This window comes from Molossus molossus, unplaced genomic scaffold (genome assembly GCF_014108415.1).
Source record: "Molossus molossus isolate mMolMol1 unplaced genomic scaffold, mMolMol1.p scaffold_m16_p_3, whole genome shotgun sequence".
NCBI classification, from domain to species: domain Eukaryota; kingdom Metazoa; phylum Chordata; class Mammalia; order Chiroptera; family Molossidae; genus Molossus; species Molossus molossus.
Window position 1 is genome coordinate 61,335,578 of NW_023425366.1, and position 23,197 is coordinate 61,358,774.

Here is a 23,197-nt window from a genome sequence, read left to right on the forward strand (position 1 = left end):
GTTTCATTCACCTGCTTTGCAGGCCACGTGTAACAGGAGACTGATAGCTAGTGCTTGATTACCAATTTACTGCAAACTAAATGGGAAAGCTAAGTAATAAGCATTTTTTCTCTTTTCTTATTGTGCAAACATCTATGAGTTATTCAGGGTGTATGTCAGGACATAGCAGTGCACTTAAAGTTTGCAAATATGCACTTACAAATTAGCTTGCTGCCAAAGTCACTTGTGTTTGTAACACATCTAATGCTCTTCTGCTCGGCAGCAATGTTACAGATGAACTTGAAAGACAGAAGTAGTATTTTTATGCAAATATGCCATAAAATGTCTTTGCTAAATAAGCAGTTCCTTCCATAGCAAGGTTTATTTGCAGTGATATAATTTAGAAGCGTCCCCAGTGACAACCTTTTGAGTCATATTAGTTAAATGATAGAACATCTACAGTGTTAAATCTACAGCAATGGATTATAATGGGAAAAATGCCTGAGCAGCAGGGAGCCTTTAATACAGAACTGCATAGGCCACTTAAATAGTGTAATCTGGCTTTCAAGTGGAGCATTCTAAAGAATCTCTATGAACCTTGCTTTGGGGTTTCAGAGAATCGGAATGATATTGAGGACAAAGCTCTCTTCTGGATCTACCTGTCACCGAAACGCTCATGCTGCTTTTCTACAAAGCCAGGTGGGATCACTTTTCTAGGAAACATCAATTACTTCTGCTTTTGCTCAGAAATGGCACAGTTATTTTTAGATATATTTTCCACCGGTCTACAAAGTATTACAATTGCCACAACATATTGGGTAGTATCATAATGGTATAAGGATTTCTGAGCAAAATATGCCTCTCCATGATATTGTCTACTTATCTTTGAAAAATAGTAGGATTATATATTGTATAAGTCCCTGCACAACTAGCAAGATGCCGATATGGATGGCAAATGAATGAATTAGAATTTTACAGATTTCTAATATACTTACATTTACAGATTTTTTTTTTTCTCTGAGGGTCAGTGTGTAAAATTGATGGTTTGAAAGAACCTTATCTGAATAAATGAACCAGGTTCTTCTAGGGGCTAATCAAACCCCTCATAGTAAATGAGTTACCTTTGGAAGTTGTGTTAACACACCAATAGGTTAATAAATTATACTCTACTGATTTGACTTCCCCTGGTACTTCTTTTACAAATGGAGATGATCTTGGTGTGTGGAGAATCTTGCTTGTCACGAACTAGTTACTCATTCTAATATAGTGCATATAACCAACCAAGACATATAAAACATGGTTTTGTAAAAAAATATCAAAAAATGGAGTCTTGGGAGTGTAAACACATTAACTGAAGGATCAATACCTAGAATCATTACATCTTATTCTTTCTTGGAATCTTTTCAATTTATCTTCCATGATAATATTTTTGATATATAGGAAATGAATTGTGTCATTATAGTCTCTTAAGGAAAAATTTCCCCAATTTTTCTCTCAACTGTCTTCAATTCCTGGCTACAGTTTCAAATACCATAAGAAGAAAGTGAAACACTTCAGTATTTTATTTAAATAAAAATTATATTATAAATTAGAGTATTTGAAAGGTTATAATACATAACCTTTGGATAAACAGCAGATTTTGGTTTCCAAGCCTGTCAGTGTTTTAGCTGTTAAGTACACACACGTCTCTTTCGGACAACTGTAGAATTTATGTGCAGAATTCAACACCAACAAAAAAGAATGGAGTTCTCGTGTCAAACTGAAACTCAAACATTTTGGCAAGGATGTGGTGACATTTAAGTCACTTTTTATTAGTCTTTTTAGTAAAGCCTCTATCTGTAACTCACTCTGACCCCCTTGGTTTCTCTATTTTTAATAGGAAAAGCCGTTGTAATAAATGCAAAAGTAATTCTAATTCTCCGAATTAAGTTGTGAAATGCATTTAATTAAGTGTATGGATGCAATTTACTAAATCTATTTACTTCAACTCACTGAGTGGGGGATTTTAACATCTTTTAAGTTTCATTTAAGTGCATCAGGATACATAAATCAAAGGTCTGAATCCAAGATTCTAAACATGGTGCCAGGAGAAAGCAAGTGTTGTTATCAACTGTGCTTTAATTTCAGGAGGCAGTTTTCCTTATAGCTGATGTGAGGTGGCTCGTGTTCACTAATGGCTCTGGCTTAGACCCTTTGAGAGGTGTTCATTATCATTGTCTGGACTTAGGAAATGATTTGAGACATTTGATTTCAGAGTTCCATCAAGTTCTCATGCTGCAAAGAAACATTTGATCATTTGATGTGGTCATCTCAGGCAAAAAGCAAATAACATGAAAAAATAAAAGATTTTATTTCATCTACCCATGAGATATGTGAACTTTAATTTGCAATATATTTTATTCTTCATGGTATCATACTGAATTGTGTTCTTTCAATATAAAGAAACTTTACAAGCGCTTTTTTTTTAAATCCTCACCCGAGGACATTTTTCCATTTTTTGTTCAGATAGAGTGGGAGAGAGAGAGAGGAAGAGAGAGAGAGAGAGAAACATCGACGTGAAAGGGACACATAGAGTGGCTACCACTTGCACAACCAACCAGGGCTGGGGACAAACTGCAACCGAGGTGCATGCCCTTAACAGGAACTGAACCCGGGTCTCTTTGGACCACAGGCCGATGCTCTAACCACTGAGCAAAACTGGCCAGGGCTTTACAAGTGCATTTAAATTTAGGTAGCTTGAATTTAAGGGGGAAATATCCCCTAATTTTCAAATTAGTTAAACAGATACTGAACAAGAATCATGGACATGTTTTGGATATTTTATATGTTTTTAATTAAGAGCAATTATACAGAGATGTAGATGTTACAAGCCAGCTGGTATAGCGTGGAATAGTGGCATTCTGTGCTCGGCATGGGGCTCCATGTGGCAAGACTCCAGGGTACCACCAAAGATGTTTAAAAGTTCACTGCTCCTAGAGGCCAAATAATTTTCCAGAGAATTAATACCTCAAACATCTTAAATTGGTGACTTGGACTATTTAGAGATGCAGATCTTATTTCTTTAGCTGTTGATTTTCAAAGGTATGTTCTTTCTAGCTCTGGATAATTCTTTGATAGAAAGGAAGACTTACATGTACAGAAGGCTTATGGAAGACTTATACATAATCTTTAAAAAGTTGGGCCATTTAGAAACAAGATCATTTGCATTTTTTTTTTCCTTTTTGAAAGCTTAACCCCTAAATTATTGTTCTTCAGAGAGAAGTGATTTATGGTTTTTTTCCCCGGAAACTGAGATACACTCTTGTTTTTAGCATATAGCTCCTAAGGTAATGAAGAACACACCAGTACATTAAAGCAAATATGTGTTGAATCCCCAGGGAAAACAGATGTCATGCATGCAGTATTTCCTTCAGACATCTGAAATCCAGCATCAGTGTTCTTTCAATCTGTTTTCTAAGCAAATGAAACAATGGGAGCAAACGTAAATCCTTCTATATTAGAATTTAAAAAATGTTTCAGATGGAAAAGTTCAAGGTTTGCATTTGATAAATCAAGATATAAAGAGCTTAAGACTAGAAATATGAGTTGGAAATATGTATATTCCTACTGGTTATTCCAAAACTCTACATTTTCCCATTGATTTTAATAATATCTGATGAAGTATAAGCCCGAAATTCTCTTGAACTAAAGTCCATTATTTTATGAATACTTTAAACAATATACGTGAATGTTAAAGGTCATAAACTTAATGTGGTTTTTCTAATCTTAAGTAAAATTTATTGGTTATTATCATAAATGAAGATTTGGCAGTCAACAATACATTTGGACCTTTGAAAACTACAAACTTAAGAAAATCATTCCTACTGCATTAACAAAAGTGTGTTAATGTGTGCGTCCGTGCTTCTCTGTGTGTGTAGAATTTAGCATTTGTTGGATAGAAAAAATGTAAATGACCACATAAAGGCAGAGTCATATCTTCTCTAGTCTCATTCAACTTTAGATAGTGAAAACCTTTCATTTGAAGACTTGTTTCCACCCGGTTTTGCGCTGGAGAGAACTAAGGCTGAAAGAAAACTATGAGCTACTATCCTCCAGCCAGGAACAGGGCCCTGGTCTTATGTTCCGAGTTGATCCCTGCTTGAGGACTGGAGCCTTTCATGCTGCAGCCTCATCTCCTGACCTGGCTGTGCCCTTCCCATGACTGTGCTGGCTTTCCTGGTTGTCATCCAGTTCTGTCTGCTGGCAGAGAGTCCTGTCACAAACCCTAGGCCACGTGGCTGTCCCCTTACCTCTCCGATAGCTCTTGCTGTTCTACTGTCGTTCCTGTTAAGCACAAGCTATGGCATTGCTTCCCAGCCGCATGGCCAGCAGTCAGGATTTACATCTGAGATTGTGAGACTTCCTTAGGCATAATAACACTTTGGTTCTTTGACGGCTGGCGCTCTACAGCTAGAGTACAGTAATTGTTTTAGGTTAGGCTTGGCTCATCACAATTCCAGTTTACTGCACTTTTCATGTCACCCCGCCGTCGGCATCCCAGCATGCCTTTGTGGCAAGGCTACATGGGTGTGTGTGTGGGGGGGAACACATTAAATAGAAAGCTTACAAACATTTAGCTCCAAGAGCAAAATTATTACAAGGGTTATTTAGATAATTATTCCTGTATCAAGCCGTCGTTCTGCATGTAAAGTTAGTTGAGACGCACTCCTCAGAATGCCATTTGGTAATGAACCTTTGCGCATCATTGTTTGGGCACTGACAAGATCAGTTAGTGGCTTAGGAGCAGGTATGTTTTTCCAGCAGGAGGAAAAAAAGCAAATCGTATTTCATGATACCACATCTCTAATTAAAACAGCAGACATTTTAACAAGTTTTTGCTATTTTTCTCTCTCAAGGTAAGTCAGGTGTTATCTAACCTAAAACTGTTAGACCTGAGTGTCTTCTACATGTCTCTTATCTGGCCAAAGACCAATTAGATGAGTAGATATTATTCATTATTAACCTGCTTGCATTGTAGCAGAATCACTTATATTTTAAGTTGCTAATAATGCTTAGTATTTATAAATGGTCCATTTTTGTTTTGTGTATATATATGAATAAATCATCTGAATACTATAAAATTATTTTCTTTTAATATCAGTTGTTAGTAATCAGCACATTAATTTAAATGGGACACATCTCTTTCACTGTAGATGTTTATGATATTTTATAGTATTTTTAAAAGTGAAAACCCAGCAAAAATGAAGAAGAATATCCTATGATATTATAAGTGAAAGATGCTTTTTGAAATCCATTTGCTGGCTTCTTTCCAAAAAAACCCTACAAAACAAAACACTAGTTTGAGAAATAACGTTTTTATTTCAGTGAAACTGATCACTTCTTTTGGTGAAAATGAAGCTATAAGATAGTTCTTTTCATTTAGGCTCATGTATTTGACCCCACTAATGAATTCTATTAGTTAGTGCATGATGAACTTGAGCTCTCAAATATGCTGTCCAATGAGTATTGAAAATAAATAATTTAACTCCCCCCACCCCCGCAGAGGTTTTAGAAAGAAAAAGGGGGTGCAGGGTTGGTGGAGGTGGCAAAGTGGAAGGGAAATGGGGACAAAAAGAGACTTTGCTCGGGGTGATGGGTGCACAATGCAGTGTGCAGACGATGTTTTATTGAATTGTACACTTGAAACCTGTACGGTTTTGTGAATCAGTGTCATCCCAAAAATTAAATGAAAAAAAAGAAATTGATCATTAATCTTGGAGAGTGGAAGAATATGCTCTTTTAAAGAAATGTGCTCTTTGTAAATGTAGACAAAATTGGCCCAGGTAAAACAAGAGCCTAAAGGACAATCCCCTAGAATCCAAATGCTGACTTTTGCTTTAAAAGCCCCAAGACATATGGGTTTTATGCTTCTTTTTTACAGGAGTTCAATGTTGATATTTTATCGTTCCTTGCGTAGGTTCTCCCTATTACTGACTGCTGTTAGGGATTTGACTCATTGTGGAGAGATGCAATTTATGAATTCTCTGGGTATTCTGATGGTTTTCAGTTCTTACTGACCATTTATGGATTTCACCTTTCTTCAATTTATCTGTGAAGTCTCTTAATCTCTGTGTAGTTATGTTGCCAATGTAGGGTACAGAATGTAATGTGTGAGTTGGCATTATGATCCTCTACTCTGATGGTATGAGTAGGTTTTATATTCTAGGAGAGATAGATAAAAAGAAGAATTTATTTGGCCAAAGCAGCAGACTTTCATTCTTCTAAGTGTCCACCTCCTCCCTATTCCTCATCCCCAGACACCAGAGTTGAATGGGCTTAAGCAAAGCAGACAGTACGTGGGAAGAGTGCCCTCCCATTATCCAGTTATTTCTCTCTTTTGTGTGACCTCTGGTTCAACTTATTTTTCCATAGTTCTTTACACAGAAGTGATACTCAGCTTTATTTTATTTTATTTTATTTTACTTTATATTTTATTTTATTTTTACAGTCAGCATTGCTTATCATAATTCTTCCTTGAAGGACATCCTAGACATGCAGGACAATGGGACCTCCTTTAATTTTCTCTGAGATTGCTATGTTTATATACAGTGACCTTGGGGATGGCCTAGCTTGACTACAGAAAGCTTTCTAAGAGGCATTTGCGGAGAGAGGGAGCTGGCATAAGGAGTGGGGAGAGCTGGGTGTTTTTATTTTTCTCTGTTTTTGCTCCACCTCGATTATTTTTTCTGCCTGGGTTTTATCTGCAGAGCAGCCAGACACAGACCCTTAGAGATGTGTTTATTTTGGGGATTGGATGTAGAGGAGAATGGGAGTGTATAAAATGAGAGAAACTGAGTGAAAGAAGGAATTTTTATGAGTAGATTGTTAGAATGCTATCATGCTAGTCTTCTTTACTTGTCTTTACTAAATTTTCCGGTCAGCAAGCATATCAAGGAAAGCAGTTTAATAATGTAATCTGCAGAATTATTTTTTCTTATTTGTCATTGCCTCTAGATTGAGTAAACTACACTATAGCCTAAGAAGCAAGAACATAAATATGTTTCTGTTGAGGACTAGAGATACCTTCATAGCCTCTTAACGCAGGCTGTTGTCTTTATGAAGCCGGTGAATTAACTGTATCATTTGGTTGCCTTTGTCACTATAGTCCAAAAAGAATCCTGGGTAATTTTGGTCTTGCTATATATGCTTTAAATCCATGTCCTCATTCTCACAGTATGACTGTCCTCTCAAATGAGTAAAATGTACCCCAGTAACAAGTTGCAGAGCCTAAATTCCTTACTCAGATTTTAGTTGGGAATCATTTAAGGAACAGCAAAATTAGGCAGAAGAAGAAAGAGGACTGTGGACAGAATAAGTGTCTGGAACTTTATTGTGACTTCAAAAGCCAGAAATCTTGAAAGTTTGATTTTTAATTTGTTGAATACATTATCACTTTGACTTAATGTGCCAATGCTTTGTGTTGTCATTAAGTACTTGAGCATGATTTTATGATATCATTTAATAAGTACATCTATTACAAGTTCTTATTCCCAACACAGAATTAAGCCTGTCATTAGTGCAATTGTATACCTGTAGAGGGTCTACTACTATTTAGGCAAGGTTTTGCTTTCAGACTATTGGCTGCTTACCTAAGAACTATCCAGTCTTGTTGATACCCTAGAAAAACACACCCTGTTGGGTCTTATTGCTTAAATACCCCCACTTCTAAAATTACCACTACACCACTGGGGGTGAATGAATACATGATTACAATTTGATTTTGACAGTTTTAAAGGAAATGGCATAGGGATTTAATTAGACCCTCTCCATGTGCTTCATTGATTCTCAGATGGATTTTCATTCTAGCATAAGCAGATGTGGTTTCTAACATAGAAGTTAGATTTCCTTGTACCTTTGTTAGGTTATTCAAACCAGTAAAAGAGCCAACAGTTAGTTGTCTGCATATGCAAAATTCAAAAGCAAACTGGTTTGGAAATGTTGAGAAATAGTTTCATTCCTTACTTCCTTTTTTTCTGAAATAAGAAGATTGAAGTCATCAACAAAATAATAATTTTATGGCTCTTGATCTTTATGCTGTATAATGAAGAGGGAAATTAAGTTAGTAAAATATTTTCATTTTGAGTAATAGCAAAAACTTCCTGACATTATTAGAAGAGAAATATTCTAGTTATTGCTGCTTTTTTTTTTGAGCTAAACAAAATGCCCAACTGAGAAAGATATGAAAACCATTGTTAAAATTAGTTACTGGAAGTTTTAAGAGGGAAACTTATTATAACCCTTTGAAGATTTTCTTTGAAATATATTTTTTATTAAAATGAGGACAATATGCAACCTAATTTTAGAATTATAGAAATCCCACTGTTTGCTCAATAAATGTATTAAGTTTCCTAAAAATTGAGTTTGGATACAAATGAGCAGAAGCAAGAAAATAATCGAAGCTGACCATAGATGTCTGCAATGGCATGCCACCACCAGCTGTCTCTCCGGCTGCACCGTGGAGAGTGACATCCTAGTCTCCATAGTGTACCAGTTGAGAAATATAATGTAGGTAATTGTCCAGTGTCTTTAAGTCATCAGGTACTTTACAACAGGACCACATAAGGCATGGCTGTGACTCCGCTGTGCAGTCTTGACCCCGTTTTCACCAAGCCTTCTGGTCCTCATTCTCCCAACCTCTGACCTGTGGCTTTACCTTCCTCACATGGACCTCATTATTGTTTTGTCTGTCTTTTTGAACCATTCCTCTTGCATCAAATATTTTTCTCCCTCTCCCCTGGCCTCATTGTGTTAGGTCACCCTGGGTCCTGTCAGACTCTAGGTGCCTGAAAACTAGGCATATTTTCTCATTCATGGAGCCCTACAGAGTTCTATTCCCTTGGGGACTCTAGTGAGAAAATGGTGTCATTTTTTTTTTCTTTTTTGTTGAAAGTATTGTAGTGTGGAAAAGACACAAAGATGAGAAAGTTATCATGCAGAAAAGATGTATCCCTACAAACAAGTTATTTGTATACATATATTTAAATGTTTACATTTAAATGCTTAAATGTCTTTCTCTTTATTTATTTGTTTATTTATTTCTCTCTTTTTAAACTTCACTGGCATGTATCAAATAATTGATTTTTCTAGAAAAAGCTTAAACCAATAATTCTTATAATGAGAGCTCTAACTTAAAACTATTTGCTTCTTAATGTACCCATTAGAGCGCTGGTGTATTTTCCGAAACATTAAAGAAGTGTTGTCTCTTTTCCTTGTATTCTATTTTCTAAAAAGCTGGACAAAAATTAACAATTAAAAATTAACATCTTGTACCTTGTAATCTATGGAACATGTATTACCTTTAAATTAAATATGGATGTGTAAAGATGATGTAAGTATACATGTATACATATGAAGCATATTTGTTATTTAGATGTCCTGTTTTTCTTAATCCTTGGTTTATCTCGTACATTGTGTTGACATAAGGTAGACATTTTTTACAATATATATTCTCCTTGTTTTGAGAAAATTTTATTTTAAAAAATGTGTTAAGTTCTATTCCATGGTTTCGAAACCTATGCATTCACGTGTATTTTCTACCATTTCTTTGGTGGCATCTACTTTAGCAGGAAGAAGGTATGATTCTATTTCTAGAGCAATAGTCTTTGCAAATAATGTTAAACATAATGAAGCATTAAGATATGTCTTCATTATGATAAATTATTCCTATAATTTACAAGGTGTGGCCTCTACCTATCACAATTTAGGGGAAAAGAAGGAAAGGAATAGTGAGGCCAAACAACACAGTGGAACATTTGTATTATGAACAAAGCAATGGTAACAATCAGGGCTACAAAATATTTTTCAACATAAAAGGTTTTCTTCCCCCCTTAATATACATCTAGTGAGGTAGGTTCCAGAGTTATTAACTGTCATCAGTAGAAGGGAGAAGTTGAGGTACAAAGATAGTGATTTATCCAAGACCATTTGAAATGTAAGTTGAATTATGCTGAACCTAGAATCTGGCTCTTCTAACTCTTAGACAATGGGCCACAGATAATCCAAAAAAGAGATTTAAAAAATGAGGTTGGAATGATCTGAGAGGCCCTCAGAACTTGGGGTTCTTGATTCCTCACTTGAGTTGACTTAAAGGAATGTCCAGTCCTCTTTCTTTTCCTTCCCTGTTTGCTTCTGTATTGGGGTAGGACTCCACACTTCCCTCCCCATACAGACTAGAACCATAAACAAGAAGTATCTTGATGAACTCTCTAAGAACTTGGGCTTGACTCCATGCCTAAGCCACCTTGGAAACCCTTCTCGGAACCTTAAAAGCCTTAGCTAAACCTAGAGAATTAACTCAAATTCTCTGAAACTTGCATTCTGGCTCTATGTTGACACCCTGGTCTCCACTGAGAAATCATGGGCCAGAACAGTTTGAACTAGCTATTCTCACTATCCATCTCTGGTAGTTGAGGCTCTCTGAGTGAACCATTCAGAAATCAAAGGAAGGAATTACCTTTGGACTGTGTGGAATATTCTGTCTGTGGTCTTTGGGTAGAAACAGGGTCGATGATTTTGCTGCATGATGAAAAGTCCTCACTGAAATAATCACTGAATTGCTTTATCCCAAGTTTGTAACTACTAAGCTCTGAAAAGGCCAACATGAAATTATAGGGTGCCTTTTCTTTCTGCCAAATTTCTCACCCTACCTGAAGATTCCTGGAGTTCTAATTTATTTCTTCAGCTTATTTTTTTTTTCAGTTCTTATGCAAATGGATAGATAACAAGTTCAAATGCTACTTATTACAATGTAGTATTAAAAGTATTTCCTTCCTTCCTTCCTTCCTTCCTTCCTTCCTTCCTTCCTTCCTTCCTTCCTTCCTTCCTTCCTCCCTCCCTCCCTCCCTCCCTCCCTCCCCCTTCTCTTTCTCTTTCTCCTGCTCTCTCCCTCCATCCCTCCTTTCTAATTCCCTTTCTTTTCTTTGTTATTTTCATGCAGCTCACATTTATTGTACACATTCTGTGTTCTAGATACAGTGCTCTGAATTAGCAATCTTTAAAAAAAGATGCTCAATTCCTGAAAGCTCTGAGCTTGAATCCTTTCTTTTCACTGACTGATAAATTGTATAGCCATGGAGAGTAACTAAATCCTCTGGCACCCTCCATTTTTACACCTTTAATTGGCAATGTTAATACTAATGCCCACTATATACGAAAAATATGAAGTGCTATAAAGAATAAATAAGGCCCAGCCAGTGTGGCTCAGGGGTTGAGCGTCGACCCATGCACCAAGAGGCTGCCAGTTTGACTCCTGGTCAGGGCACATGCCCAGGTCGTGGGCACAGTCCCCAGTGTGGAACATGAAGGAGACAGCCAATCGATGTTCTCTCTCATTGATGTTTGTATCTCTCTCTTCTTCTTTCTCCAAAATCAATAAAGAAAAATTACTTTTTAAAAATAGAATAAATAAGATCACTTATGAAACCTTTTCTAAGAGCATAATTTAATAGAACAAGAGGGAGTGCCATGAGGGAGGACATTGACTACTGAGTGGGGCCAGGAGAGAAAATAGCTGGACCTGTGGACAAGTATCACCCATATTATGTTGCTCAAGGAATCTTTGGCAGGAAAGTTGTCTTAGGTTATTTCTCCTTTGCATCTTTCCATTTCCTGGACACAATACATGATGAAGCCGTATGGTATCATGACAAAGTAGTGCAGAGGGAGCTGGAAAATTTGTGTTCCAATCCTGACCCTGCACTGACCAGCATGTGTTAGGCCATTTTACCTTCTTAGACATTATCTTCCCCTCTAAGAAGTTACAAAGTGAAATGAAACTTATTGTACAAGACAAATGACATATTATTTTTACTTATTAGAGAGTTCTATGACTGCTTAAAGTGATTTATTTTAATGCAAGTATTGCCAGGTCTGCTACAAAAACCATATAGACTATGTATCTATGCACAGTGATCCGAGGAGTACAAAGAACAATTTGCAATATTGTGGTAGAATTGAGTTCTGCTTTCCTAAAACTCCTCTGAGACTTAGGCACACTTTTGAAATTCTGGCAAAGCTACCGAGAACTGCAGTTTTCTATCATGTTCAGGGAGGTATTTTTTCCTCCTCCACTGAAAAATGCATTTTGTTGGAAAATAAAAGTTCTAGGTTCTCCCCATGGTTCTGTCATTAATTAACTAGGCAAATGACTCTCTTCTTTGGACATCATTTTTCTCATCTGTAAAATGATCTAGATATTCTAGATAATGTTTGAGTCTCCTTCTATTGCCAAAATGCTCAATTTCAGTCCTAGTTAGAATCGTTTGATTGATTCATGAGTTAAGAAAAAGGTTTAGGTTGGAAGCTCCCCCTTAATGTGTCAAAACGGGTCAAATTACAGCTTTTCAATGAAAAACATTCCTTTTGCTATCACCACTGTTAGCCACATGTAATCATTTATCTTTTATGAAAAAAATAATTGTCATATTGTAGATGTCTTATGGTCTTATAGTTTCTAATGTGCTTTGAATTACGTGAAAACCACACACACACACACACACACACACACACACACACACACACACACACACAGTTCTTATATGTAAGTAAGTTCTCTCCTCCACAAGGATATCACATTTAATCTGGAGAAGCATTCTACAAGCTTTTTAACATAGGTCTAGGGTCTAATAGCTAAGATCACCAACATTGTACAGAATTTTTCCTTTTCTGTTTTTTCTCATTTGCTAAGGTTTTTTAATAGTAGGACAAATACTGGTCCTCTCACAGGTTTTACTCGCCTTATATTTAGCCCTTTATTTATTTGTTGGGAGTCCTTATTTTCTCGAGTCTACAGAGCCACTGATCATGTAAGAATCACCACTGATTAAATAATACTCTTACAAGAAGGAAATATTACTATATTAAAAGTATACTGCAATTTAAAGTTGCTTCCTGATTTTGGAAATAATAATTGCAAAAACTGGGAATCAAGGAAACATAATCAGTTGCTTGAATGGGGAGTAGACATATTTGAAATATTATCCAGAAGTCCCTGACTTTTTGTGTGTCTTCCCTTTAAACTCTGCATATTCAAGATACCAATATGTAGCACTGCATCATAAGCGATGTCTGGCATTCATATCCGGAGCTTCTGTGATAAGTTCCTCCGATTAACGTGGTGTATAATCCTACTCCCTGAAAACTGCTGGTGGAAATATTGAAGCAATTGCTCAGTTTCCCGTGTTACAAACCCCTTCTTGTTCATTATGCATACAAGCCTCTTCTCTCCCACAAGAAATAAGAAACAGAGCTCTCAGAAACAGAGTGTGGTTGAAAAATTATTGAGGGCCACAACATAAATCAAGAAAAAAAATCACAGTTTTGCCAATTCATTGGCAGAAACTCATCGATACACTATTAGGAAAAATTAAACGATTATAAGTTTAAAATTAAACTTCAGACCCTACATCGTTGCGAATAAAATAACCACATAGCAAAATTAAAGATACATTCTGTTTAAGGACCTTATTGCAGATTTGAATTCAAGCTATTATCACTTTGGAAGTGATACTGTAAATCTGAAAAGTGCAATATTAGCTTAATCTTATACTTGGTGCTGATTGTTCATGTTGCAAACCAATAGCTCGATTTCTTATAACTTAATTGTTCTGTAGATTCAAGATACAAACTGGGGAAGTTTTGTTAACCTGTGTCACTTAAATAATATAAAAATTATAAGTTACCTAGATAAACTTCTGTAAATTTTTCATCTGAATTGTAGATGTCGATTTAACCTTTATGGGTTTCTAAAATGAATTAACCAGCTAAATAGAAAGAGATTAAATTGTGTAATCTTGGAAGAGAGGCAAAACTCTGGGTAGTAGTTACACAATATCAACCCTACTTTATTTTCAATATTTAGCCATGGACGTGGGCACTCTCTTTACCTCTTTTTGCAGTTGCTGTTTGCTAACTGTTCATTTCCTTTCCCCTGAGTCTCAGACTTTCCCTTGAGATCGAGCTACAAAGCATTTCTCTCTGACAGGGTCCCAGAGGGAAAGTCTGGTGCTCTCTCTTCAAGTTGATCCAACTCAACAGATATTTACTGGATGACAGTTGTAGCTGGAATGTTTCAGTAGATGACTTTTCCCTCTCCACTTCAAATACAACCTCTCCGGCCCTTCTTCTGGAAAGAACTCATTAGAAGGCCACAATTTATCTTCCAGAACTAATCTTACATAATAATGATTTTATTCATCACCCAACAGATAACGTCTGCATTTAAATGGTGATTGCCAATGCCTTTAGAGTCTGGAAGTCTTAGTCATTGGGATCAAGACAAAGCCAGCTGAAGGTGTTCAGTGTGTCTCAATTTGTACCATATGGAAATTTATCTATTCACTTAACAAGACCGAGAAGGTAAATCAGCAGCTAAATTTAGCTTTCCTTTTATTTTTAATATACAAAAAAATTAACAAGAAAGTTCTTCTAAAATGAACTTTTTAGTCTATAATTAATTTCATTGTCTATCTAGTTTTTTAAAGTTATTACTTTTATCAAGCGACCACAGCAGACTAATCACAAGTTTTTAAAAAATTACCCTTGGCACAATAAAAAAGTGTCCAGAAATGATTACTTACCATTTTAAACATTCAAGTTAAGACTACATTTGTGCATCTCTCTCTCTCTATATATATGTGTGTGTGTGTGTGTGTGTGTGTATATACACATATATATATTTATACACATACACATATACATATACATACATACATATGAACATTTTTTATAAGTATTTATCAACGTGCTGTGCTGAAAATCAGATGGGGTAAAATACTGACATTAGGTTGAATTGATCTAGTTAATCTTTGTGCTATAAAAAGTATAAGTCAATGTACTTATCGCCATTTAGTTGACACAGCAAATTTTACAATTGAGTCTGAGAGATTCACCAATAAGAACTGGCAAAGTACAAAATACTTCTCTTTTAAACAAAGTTGTGATTTATCTGATTGAAGGTTTGTTTAAGGAGAAGAGTTTGGAGAACTCTCCTCCATGCATGAAGTGAGCTGATTGTTTCAACTGCCACTCCCAGAGAAGGCTGGCTGGAGAGCTCAATAGTCTTTCCTGAATCGTGAATTACTGTGCATGATTTGTAGAGTGCAAAATAAATACAACTGCTCTTTAAAAGCCCAAATGCATTGCTCTTTAGTGTTCAAGCAACAAATGAGACAACCAGAGCTGATTTGTTTTTATTTACTTTCAAAAAGCACCTAGGGAAATCATTGATTTTGTTTATAGGATTGTTTACCTGTTTTTAAAATTAAATCTGAACTCATATAGATGGATTTCTTCTCCAAACATAAATATTTCTTATAGTTTTCTCTTAAAAATGGTATAAAAGATTTTTATAGACAAGAAACAAACAAGCTATAAAGAAACTCCAGAAAACTCCTCAAAATATTTTTCTTTCATTGTGAAAACTGAGTTTACCTTAAAATTGCCAAAATAAATTGTTAAAGATTTTCCTAAATCAACATGGTTTTGACTTCTCTTACTGAGAATAATAGCACTTTTTATTACCTTTATTTTTTAAAGTTCCTTTAAATTTTGTGGGAAATTTTAGCTTCTTGGTAAAAGGTATTTTCATTGGAATAAAAATGGGACTTTCAGATGCCTGTCATTTTCTAAAATGCTTTGAAGTTTAAATTTTCTTTATGTATCAAGAGAGTTAGTCCTTCTGAATAGAGTGTACTAATGATAAATTCAGGATTTCAAGAATCAACCTACATTATAGTTACAAAAACTATACCTATTATTGACATCACAGTCAGTTTCTGTGCAAATTCATTTGTGACAACTATGTATTATACTTATCAAATGGCAGGAAAAAGTTTCCAACACTAAAGTTTTCAAAATAGTGACAGGCACTGAATATAGATGGCATTGGACCAATCAGATAATGTGATAAGATAATGCTAAGTGATCAAAACAGTTGTAGAAAATGTAAGGAAGTTAACGTATTCATGACTAGTAGCAGCTCAATTTTTAAAGGAGTGCTATACTTCTGTGGGAAGCCCGAGAAAAGGTGCTGTAGTATGTAGAATTCTAAGATAGCCCCAAGATTTCATTCCCCTAGTGTATAATCCCCTCTCCTTGAGTAGGAATAGGACTTTTGAATATGATACATTATATGGCAGAAGGGATTTTGCAGATGCAGTCTTTGATTTAATCAAGATGGAGATAATCCTGGGTGAACATGACCTACTCAAGTAAGCTCTTTTATAAAAGGTCAGAGGTTTCTCTGGCTAGCCTGGAAGAAATAAGCTTCTCTGTAGTGAGGGTGTCTACGGAGAAGAGTACAGGGCAAAGATGCCAGGGCAGTCTCTAAAAGTTGAGAGTAGTTCCTAGCAAACGGATAGCAAGAAAATAAGATCATTGATCATACAGCAGCAAGGAAATGAATTCTACCATCAACTAGTGAATTTGGAAGTAGACTGTACAGTTTCAGATGTGATTTTAGTCCCTGCTAACACCTCCGTCTTAGCACGAAAACACACTGAGCATGGACCAAGCTAACTTGTGTTCAAAATTCCTGAATAAAAAAACTGTTTAATGAAAAGTAAAAAAAAAAGCTGGGGTAGCAATACTCATGTCTGATAAATTAGATTTCAAAATGAAGCCCATAACTGGAGACAAAGAAGGCCACTACATAATATTGAAAGGATCTATCCAACAGGAAGATATAACCTTGGTAAACATATATGCACCCAATGTAAGAGCACCAACATATATTAAAAATATTTTGGAGGATTTCAAAGGAGGAATCGACAGCAATACCATCATAGCAGGGGACTTCCTCACCCTGCTGACATCACTGAATAGATCATCTAGACAAAAATTAACAAGGAAACACAGACTCTAAACGAAGCACTAGATCAAATGGATTTAATAGATATCTACAGAAAATTACACCCCAAAACTGCAGAATTCACATTCTTCTTAAGTGCACATGGGACATTCTCAAAGATAGACCACATGTTAGGGCACAAACTAAGTCTCTACAAGTTCAAGAAGATTGAAATCATATCAAGCATCTTCTCAGATCACAGTTGCATGAAACTAGAAATCAATTGCAACAAGAACATGTAAAAACATTTGAAAACATGGAGGCTAAATAGCATATTATTAAACAATGAATGCGTTACCATGGAGATCAAGGAAGAAATTAAAAACTTCCTGGAAATTAATGAAAATGAAGACACAACAACACAAAATCTATAGGATGCAGCAAAAGCAGTTCTGAGACGGAAGTTCATAGCACTACAGACCTACCTCAAGAAACAAGAAAAATTTCTAATAGACTCTCTAACCTCACAAGTTAAAGAACTAGAAAGCAAACAAAAAGAAAACCCCAGAGCAAGTAGAAGAAAGGAAATAGTTAAGATCAGAGCAGAAATAAATGACATGGAGACCAAAAAAATAAATAAATAAAGCAATTTAAATGATCAGTGAAACAAAGAGTTGGTTCTTTGAAAAGATAAACAAGATTGATGGACCCTTAGCTAGACTCACCAAGAAACAAAGAGAGAGAACCCAAATACACAAAATCAGAAATGAAAGAGGAAAAATAACAACTGACACTACAGAAATACAAAGGATTGTTAACAAATATTATGAACAATTATACAGCAACAAATTCGGCAATCTAAGCGAAATGGACAAATTTCTAGAAACACATAGTCTCCCAAAACTGAACCAGGAAGAGATAGAAAACTTGATCAGACCAATAACAAAAAAAGAAATTGAAGAAGTAATCAAGACTCTCCCAGCAAACAAAAGCCCAGGCCTGGATGGATTCATGGGGGAGTTTTACCGAACATTCAGAGAAGAACTAATACCCATTCTCCTCAAACTATTTCAAAAAATTCAAGAAGAAGGAAGACTTCCAAACTTGTTTTATGAAGCCAGCATAATTCTAATTCCAAAATCAGAAAAAGACACTACAAAGAAAGAAAACTACAGGCCAATATCCCTGATGAACATAGATGCCCAAATCCTGAACAAAATACTAACAAATTGAATGCAGCAATACATCAAAAAAATTATTCACCATGACCAAGTGGGATTCATCCCAGGGATGCAAGGCTGCTACAATATTCGAAAATCAATACATGTGATACACCACATAAACAAAATGAAAGATAAAAATCATATGATCATATCAATAGATGCCGAAAAAGCATTCGACAAAATCCAGCACCCATTTTTGATAAAAATTCTTAGCAATGTGGGAATTGAGGGATCATATCTCAACATAATAAAGGCCATATATGAAAGACCTACAGCCAACATCATACTCAATGGGCAAAAACTAAAAGCATTTCCCTTAAGAACAGGAACAAGACAAAGATGCCTACTTTCACCATTCTTATTTAACATAGTACTGGAAGTCTTAGCCACAGCAATCAGACATGAGGACAAAATAAAAGGGATCCAAATTGGAAAGGAGGAAGTGAAACTATCATTATTCGCAGATGGCATGATATTATATGTAGAAAACCCTAAAGACTCCATCAAAAATCTACTAGACTTAATAAATGAATTTGGCAGAGTAGCAGGATACAAAATTAACATCAAGAAATCAATAGCATTCTTATACACCAATGATGAAGTCACAGAAAGAGAAACTAAAAAAAGATCGCATTTACCATCACAGCAAAAAATATTAAGATACGTAGGAATAAACTTAATCAAAGAACTAAAGGACCTCTTCACAGAAAACTACAGGTAATTGAAAAAAGAAATAGAGGAAGATATAAAAAAGTGGAAGCACATATCCTAGTCATGGATTGGAAGAATTAACATCATTAAAATGTCCATACTACCTAAAGTAATCTATATATTCAATGCAATCTTCATCAAAATACCAATGTTCACAGAACTAGAACAAATACTTGAAAAGTTCGTATGGAACCAAAAAAGACCCCGAATAGTCACAGCAATCTTGAAAAAAAAGGAGAAAGTATGTGGGATTACAATACCGGATATCAGGTTATACTACAAAGCTACTGTAATCAAAACAGCCTGGTACTGGCACAAGAACAGGCACATAGATCAATAGAATAGACAGAGAGTCCAGAAATGGACCAAAACATTATGCTCAATTAATATTTGACAAAGGGGGCAAGAGCATACAATGGAGTAAAGACAACCTCTTTAATAAATGGTGTTGGGAAAATTGGACAGCTACATGCAAAAAAAAAAAAAAAATGAAACTAGTCCATCAACTTACACCATACACAAGAATAAACTCAAAATGGATAAAAGACTTAAATGTGACTCATGAATACATAAAAATCCTAGAAGAAAATGTAGGCAACAAAATCTCAGACATCATACGTAGCAGAATTTTCACCGATACATCACATAAGGTAACAGAAACAAAGGAGAAAATGAACACGTGGGACTACATCAAACTCAAAAGTGAAGCACAGCAAAAGAAACAACCACCAAAATAGAAAAGGAACCTACTCTATGGGAGAGCATAATTGCCAATGATACATCAGATAAGGGGTTAATTTCCAAAATATATAGAGTGCTCATACAGCTCAACAAAGGAAGACAAAGAACTCAATTAAAAATTGGGCAGAGGAACTAAATGGACACCTCTCCAAACAGGACATACAAATGGCTAAGAGACATATAAAGAAATGCTCAACATCACTAATCATCAGAGAGATGAAAATTAAAACAACAATGAGGTATCACCTCATACCTGTAAGAATGGCTGCCATCAACAAATCATCAAATAACAAATGTTGGCAAAGGTGTGGAGAAGAGGGGACTCTAGTACACTGCTGGTGGGAATGCAGACTGGTGCAGCCACTATGGAAAACACTATGGTGTTACCTCAAAAAATTAAAAATTGAATTGCCATATGACCCAGTGATCCCACTTCTAGGAATATACCCTAAGAAGCCTGAAACACTGATCAGAAAGAATATATGTACCCCCATGTTCATAGCAGCACTATTTTCAATAGCTAATATCTGGAAACAGCCCAAATGTCCATCAGTAGACAAATTTGGGCTGTCCATCAGTAGACAAATGGATAAGAATGTTGTACATATACACAATGGAGTACTATGCAGCTGTAAGAAAGAAAGATCTCTTATCCTTTGAGAAGACATGGAGGGACCTGGGAAGTATAATCCTAAGCGTAACAAGCCAAACAGAGAAAGACAAGTATCATATGATCTCACTTATTTGTGGAATATAATGAACATAACAGTCTGAAGAACAGGATAGTCCCAGAGTCGTGGAAGTAGGGTACAGACTGACAATCCCCAGAAGGGGTGGGGTGGTGGAGATAAACCACAGAACTTATATGCATGTGTGCATGAACAATGGACATGGACAACAAAGCTGGGGACAGGGTGGGAAGGGAGGGGAGGAGTGTGTCAATGGAGGAAAAAGGAGAAACATCTGTAACAAAAATAAATAAATAAAATGAAATTAAGAAAACTTTAATAATAAATTTATACTGTTTTAGTCTACTAAGTTTGTGATAATCTTTTCCATAACAGTAGTAAATAGATATACATAAGAATGAAGCTTTTAATTTTCACTGAAATATTTAGAGGAGCTATCAGCTTGGTAACACAGGTCTAGAGTGGAGAATCTCACTTCAGATGAGATGTGTGCCTTCCCACCTGCCCCAGTTCCATCACTCCCTGTGGCCTGCCTGACACTGAGAGCCAGCATCAGTTGCAGTTCATCATTGCACTTGCTGTGTTATTCTTACAGAATATTCCAAATGTTATTCTTAAACATTTTTCTGTACTCATTTCTCTATCAAAAGTGGAAAATGAAAGATTGAGCTTGGAGGGCTCCTTGTTTCTCAAGCTCAATCTGCTTTCTTCGTTTCTGATCTTGTTGGCATTTGCGACCGTGAACCCTGGAGATTAAAGAAATAATTGATTGGAAACACCTAGTATAATCTGGACCAGATGCTTAGCAAACGTTCATTTCCTTCCATTGAGCCTTTCTTGTAGTTGTTTTGAAACATTTGGACACAGAATAAAGTGCTTATAACATTCCCAGCGATTATAAGTGGAGTACCACGACAAAATATTGAAATCAAGCAGGAAAGACTACAATTACGTTTCTAGTAAAGCAGAGAATATAAAGTGGAAAGACAGTATGATAGCCATGTAGGTGACTCCAATTTTTCCTTTCCGTCTCTACTAAAATCAATGAAATTTCTCCCCAGAGCCAGAACGGGGAGAAAACCATGCCTTGTTGCAGTATTCAGTTTCAGTTGGCTGTGTGTCCGCGGCCTCTGAATGAGGTTAACTGTGCAAAGGACAGTCACACTTTCAGAACAGTTAGATACTATTCTTACTGCACCACCCTGAAGACACGGATTCCATTTCTTTCTGGCTATAGATAGGTGAATTAGCAAGAAACCACTCCAGCACTGTCTTCTAGTCTTCAAATGAAGCCTAATTAAGGAAATATATAGTTTTTATTGAGCTGTAAGAAAAAGGGACATGGGGCACAATTAAGTTCTTATCAATAATTAAAGCTATAAAATTATTAATGCAGCAAATATTACGCATTAGTAAGAAATACATTTTGTCACCAACAGCTCCCCTTTTCATAATCTATAATCCAAAAGGAAAAATAGAGAAGAAATATACAAAACACATGTTCCAGCTTTAAGTTTACTGCTGCTGAAACTAAGATGTTTGCCACATTTCAATACTACCATTTCTAAGATGCAATTGTTCTGAATCAGTTCAAAAAAAAGTGAGAATAAAAAGATATAATTTTGGTAATAATAGCTTGTATGTAACATGAAGTTTTACTAGGGAGATGAAAATATTAATTGATCTGCCCAATATTTGTAATATTCAGAGGGGGGAGGGTGGCTCCATATCTTTTCTCCTTATCTCTTCTCTGGTTGAGCTGGGATCATGCTGTTTCTACCCTCTTTGGAAAGAAAGTTAATATCGAAGTCAGCTTTCTGATTCATGGATCACTTACTGAGAAAATTTTTCTCTTAGTCATTAAAAGTACTTTGAAGAGTGTTAAGGAATGAGTATTTACTCCACCTCCTCCTACACACCTTGTCAAAGCCCTATCACCTGCATCTGCAATCAGCTGTTTACTTGCATGTAACCCATAGGCTTACACAACATAGGCACTAATAACTAAAGGGATAAATGAATGAGGTAGCATAAAAGCTCTTTTGTCTAAATCAAGATTGAGATTGCATAATTTATAAGCATCTCGATTAGATTCTATTAGTGAATTCACTTTTTTTCTTTACTGTTTTCAGAGAAAGAGAAAGGGAGAGGGAAAGATAGAAACATCGATGAGAGATAACATCAATTGGCCGCCTCCTGCATGTCCCCCACTGGGGATCAGGCCCACAACTGGGGCGTGTGCCCTGACTGAGAATTGAACCGGCGACCTCTTGGTACATGGGTTGATGCTCAACCACTAAGCCGCACTGGCTGGGCTGAATTCATTTTTTAGTTTTTAAATTTTTTTTCTTCAATTTTTAGAAAGTGAATAAATAGTTACTATGAGCATGTTGTTGGGGGTGATACAAGTTGAAGAAAGTTAAGTTTTTTGTCTTATAATCTAAAAGGGAAAATATAATATGTTAGTAGACTGTACAAACTGCCACAGAGAGGCACTAACAAAATGAAAGAGGTCTTCAAAAGTAGAAAATGAACAGTTAGTATGAAGATTTAGAGAGGCTTCATGGAAAGAGTAAAATTTAGAACATGTGATAACAAATGGAAGGGATTTTAAGAAGAGGAAGGATTCTGGGCTGCTCAGTGGTTAGGTGGGCAAAGAAGGATCATGAGCAAACAGAAGAGGGAAAGATGAGCACATGTTTGGGAATAGCACGCTTTCCAGCTTGGCCGAAACTGTTTCCAAACAAGGCCTGGGAAATGGGAGCTCTGCTGAGGTGGGCTGAGTGTTCATCCTGGGAAGGTAACAGTGATCAAGTCTGTGTGTCATCACCCAATACAGAGTGCTCCATGTTTTCACAGATGACACTGTGTTCATGTAGTTTTGTGCTCTTTTAAAATAAATTATAGTCCCATTGACAACTGGCTTTCCTGGTTCTGATTTCTTTTGTATCGTTCATGTTTCTTTGTTTATAGTAAATAATATGTACCAATTTAGTATTGATTGATAGTTGTACTTGATTGCTGAATTG